Source organism: Octopus bimaculoides, chromosome 6 (genome assembly GCF_001194135.2).
Source record: "Octopus bimaculoides isolate UCB-OBI-ISO-001 chromosome 6, ASM119413v2, whole genome shotgun sequence".
Taxonomy (NCBI): domain Eukaryota; kingdom Metazoa; phylum Mollusca; class Cephalopoda; order Octopoda; family Octopodidae; genus Octopus; species Octopus bimaculoides.
Genome location: NC_068986.1, coordinates 33,439,574 through 33,444,666, shown reverse-complemented (window position 1 = coordinate 33,444,666; position 5,093 = coordinate 33,439,574). Strand labels below are relative to the sequence as shown.

The 5,093-nt window shown below is 36.6% G+C and overlaps 1 long non-coding RNA gene across 1 annotated transcript in view; it reads right to left on the bottom strand.

Moving 5' to 3' along the window:
- Nucleotides 1–5,093, bottom strand: part of LOC106879850 (uncharacterized) — a 201,271-nt gene that overhangs the window by 5,176 nt on the left and 191,002 nt on the right. Inside the window, exon 5 of the long non-coding RNA XR_008264389.1 lies at nucleotides 201–1,092. This is a non-coding gene — a long non-coding RNA (uncharacterized LOC106879850). The remainder of the gene's footprint in view (nucleotides 1–200; nucleotides 1,093–5,093) is intronic.

Here is a 5,093-nt window from a genome sequence, read left to right as displayed (position 1 = left end):
ATATATATATATATATATATACATATATATGTGAATATATACATACATATATATATATAAATCACATATACGTGATATATAATTTTTGTTTGTATTTCTAGGTGTGCTCTGCTGTGACCAATTCTTTCAGTACATTTTCCAATCATCACAGTAAATAAATAAAGTATAAAATAAATAAATATAGAAATAAATTAGATTACATTATCAATTTATATTCGGTTACTTTATACATTAACTTCATACTTCATGGCATGGTTTCTGGTATGCATGCGTAAGTGACTTCAGTCCACAATCAAAAAAGATACACAGACAAAATAATGCTAAGCGATGAGTGGAAATTATATGTTTCCTGACACCAACAGGGCTTGGTTTGTTGTTGATGGAATTTCATTTTTCTTTTGAGGTTTAGTATAAAATGTGACGCAATCCAATTTATCGCTTCTATCAGAAAATCTTTTATGTTTTTTACTGATGAACAGATTTACCCGAAACGTTAGACATTTATTTTTCCTTGCGGCAAAGGAATTTATTTCAGTTTTGTCCTTATCTGATTTTTACGAAGACGCGTGGCCTAGTGCTTAGGATTTTGGAATCGCAATCATAAGGTCGGGTGTCCAATTCCTGGGCTCTGTATGGCCAAAATATCGGCTCTATAGTTTCAGTATCCCGCTTCCAGGAATTTAGCCGAGTCGTTAGATCATTGGATAAAGTGCTTCGCGGTATTTTTTCTGAATCTATACACGGTGCGTTTAACCCTCATGAAAGTCAACACTGCCTCTCATTTTTCGACGTCGATGCAAAATACAAAAATCTCCAGGTGTGGATTGACGGAACTGTAACAACATCCTATTGGATGCCTTGCAGTAGTTGCTCCAGCTATTTGTGACCTTGGTTCAAATCTCGCCATGGACTACTTGAATGTTAGACTTAATCCGTCACCCGATTTGACACACCCACTTGACTACTTAGGTGTCTTCAACAGAAGGCACTTTGTTACAAACATTCAGATAAGGTTTTGATTTGAGAATACCTTCCTTCTTCCTTTCTAACAGTCTCGGAGACCCTATAGCAGATCATGGATGCAGCTCTCACCTGTTAAAAGATTAAAAGTCATAGAATATACACACTATCTCTTCGAATGGAAAACAATAGACAATTTACAGTGAAAACAATAACGCTTTAAATTAATAATTCTTTTCATAAAAATACTATAAGTCTTTGATTGAATTGATTATTGTATTTTTCTTCGCCGCATAAATATCGTTTTTATTGTCCCCAGTGTCAACATAAGTAACATATATTAACACTAACTTGGTATCTCGCACGTTCTTATTTTCACAGCAGTTCTCTTTCATTGCGTTAACAAAAGAACACCCCCTTATATATATACTAAATAATAATTTTATCTTTTCTTTGGCAAATAAAATATTATTTAGCTTTCAATAAAATAGTCGGTTATATAAGTTTTCCCCTCGCCGAATAATTATTTCTAATGAGACTATTAATTATCCCTGCCTTAAATATGTTATCATTCTCTTAATTCAGACTTCATAAAACAATTAATAAAACAATTTATAATTGTTTCCTTCCGCCCACTTAGTCATCATATCGTTTTCTGTGTCTAAAATCTGATCTAAAATTTGTATACATTGATATTGTTTAATCAAGTTACATAAATCTAAAGTTTAGCTGCTCATTCAATTTGATTGCGGTGAAAACTATGGCGTGAGCGCGAATACCAGAAGGGCTGCAGGCGGCGAGAATGAACTGGACATGGTGATTAGCCTTGAGCCTGCTTTACACACTTTATGATTGAATGAAAGAAGTAGATCTTGGATCGGAAATGTTTAAGTGGAGTTGTCACGGGAATATCAGAGGTGGCTATTATAGAAACCAAAGAAGAGGCAAATAAAGGTAGGGCAGTTTGTGGTCCAGAAATTGAAGTGCTTCGGGAAAGAGAATTCATGCAAGTAAGTGGGACTGCATTTCGAGCAGATGTTGTGTAGAATGTCTTTGTGATTCTAACCATTCCAAATATAGTTAGTTGTAGTTTAAACCTGAACTTTGTACAAGACTAGCATTTGAAGGTAGTGGATTAGTTTTGTCCTATGAACAGAGAACTCAAAAACAAAAACATCCCCCAATGGATTCCTTCAGCATCAGCAACAGGACAAGGTCATTATATCTATCATAGAAACGGTTTACTTATGCACTAATTTATATCCTTAAAGGTACTGTTACTCTTAAGCTGTATACGTACTGGTGGCCCATGTACATACTGTTAGTCCACATACGTACTGCTAGCCTATATGCATAATCTTAGCCCATACGCATGCTGTTAGCTCACATCTGTACTGTTAGCCCATATACTTACCGTAAGTTCATACAGAACTGTTTCTGTCTGCTATGCTTCCAAACTTCTTCTGATTCAATGAAATAAGCTAATCGCATAACGCTGGCTCTCCATTTCAATTGAAATACTTAGTGCATTTCTTTTTACCATTCATGATCTGTCTCCCCACCAAATCCGCTCCAGCAGCTTGCTTAGTTCCCCTACAACAGGACGGTTCCCTGAAATCTAACTCCGCTCACGTTGTTTTGCTGTTGTTTTTCAGGCTCTTGTAAACTGTGATATAGGAGACTTATCTAAGTTCTCCAGCATCAGTCATCCCATCTCGTCTTTTATCCGTGTATCCATGACTGTCTAATGCGTTTTTCCTCTATAGAAGAATTCAACTATGCAGATGCTCTATAGAAGAGTAACTATATAGATGCCCCGTCATTGTTCTCATGTACGTTTATTCTGAAGACTTTGAGTCAGAAATGGTGAAGCTGAACATCACCAGCATCGTTTCAACCGGTTGAACAAGGCTTCCATAGGCGCTGCTCCTTCACTACCTTAGTAAATATAAAATATATGTTGTCTGAATCTAGTATTCGACCCTCCAGCTGTTCCCTTTTTTATACAGAATAGAGTAACAGGTGAAAACCCTTTTTAAGGAACCAGTGAAATTATTTCTATTTCAATTCCCTGATGAATCTGCTTCACTACTACATCAGAGATATAAAGATATGCACATGGGAAATACATGAATTCAGGACATCCGTTTTTCATGTGTCCATAAATCTGCAGTGTTCTTCATTTCGTTCAAGTGAAACTAATATTTTGTTGTTTGATATAGTTATAAATATTGCTATGATGTTTTCCTTTTATAGTTAAATATCCTTGGGTGATGCAAATATTGTTTGATGTGATTAAATCTCCGTCTATAATGTCAATATTTTTCTTATTTTAGTAATTCGATTGTAGATCAATAACTGTCTTTTATGGTAATTGTCTTTTATGATGATTGTCTTCTATGACAATTGTCTTCTATGACAATTGTCTTCTATAATAATTAAACTTATTTTTATGATGTCACACTAAGATCGATTAAGAATCAAACAGTTTTGCTTTTGCCTGATGTCGTCGTTGTCGTCGACGTTATGAGAGTTTCTGTAGTTGACTAAGATAGCCACTTAACGATAGATGTCTATGTGTGATAAAATGAGTTTAACTTGGGATGAACTAATAGATATAAACCATCAGGAGGAAGCGAGGTCTGTAATTGGAACTACTCTTTTATTACTTCTTTAAAAAAACTTAACGGCAAAATCGGCGATGGTATAGACGTGCCGTGACTTCAAAGTATTTCAGTGACTCTGAGGCTGGTGAAGGAGATTATCCTTAGAATTGAGACCTACTACACTGACTTCTTAAGAACTGGCATTTGTCGGTTACGACGACGAGGGCTCCATTTGATCCGATCAACGGAGCAGCCTTTTCGCGAAATAAACATGCAAGTGGCTGAGCACTCCATAAACACGCATACCCTCAATGTTGTCCTCAAGGGAGATTCAGTGTGACACAGAATGTGGCAAGGCTGGACCTTTAAAATACAAGTACTACTCATTATTACCAGCAGAGTGGAATGGAACAAGACGAAATAAAGTGTCTTGCTCAAGGACACAACGCACCGCCAGGAATTGAAATCGCCACCTTACGAACGTGAGCCGAATACTCAAACCCTTCAAGCCACGCGACTTATATCAGAATAAGTTCTACTAAATATATCTGAGGGCCTGGTAATAATTAGACGCTTCTTCAGTCATTATGCCTGACGTAATTAATGGATTTTAAAATTTTTGCGCAGACCAGGAGTTTTGATGGGAAAATAAATTTCATCAACCACAGTATTTGATTTGTTTTTTTATGTTACCGACCCCGAAGTCGACCACGGTGAAATTTGAACTCACAGCGTAAAGACGAATGAAATTCAGTTAAGTGTTTCGTCCGGGCTGCAGACGGTTCTGCTATTTCGCCGCTTTCATGCACGAAATAATTAATGAAAAGCAAAGTTCACTTCGATCAGATTTGAGCTGGGAGCGGGAACAGAGATGAACGCAGACATTGCAAAGCATATTTAATCCGTCGCTTTAACGGCTCAGTTAATTCATCACAGTAACATCAACAACAATAACAACAACTAAAAGTAACTGTAACATAATATTCCAAACACATTCATATATACACAACAAATAAAATAAAACAAAAACAGATATACGAATACGTCGCCATTAAAATACTGCGATAGATTTAAATGCGTAAAATTCAACACTTTCATAGATTTCTTATTGACTATTTAGGAAATTGTTTATGATAGATTAGCAGTGATACATTTCATTGGATCACTGGAGAGGTCGGTGATCAAAGACAGTAGTAGCAAAAAAATTGAAATCCTGTGATACAGGAAAGAACCACAACTGCAATTCACAGGGCCATACACAAGCGCACTCACAAACAATCTCGTGGATTCACGATCATTCATATAGCTACCTACGTAAAAGAATATTATGTATACACACACGTAAGCTTATCTATCTATCTATCTATCTATCTATCTATCTATCTATCTATCTATCTATCTATCTATCTACTCTCGAGCCACTACTGCGGAAGCTAGCGACGCTGAGGGGCATCCCGCGAGAGTTGGGATGCGGGACGAGCGTGTCGGCATACGCGGACGACGTCACCGTCATATTGCCTAGCCAAA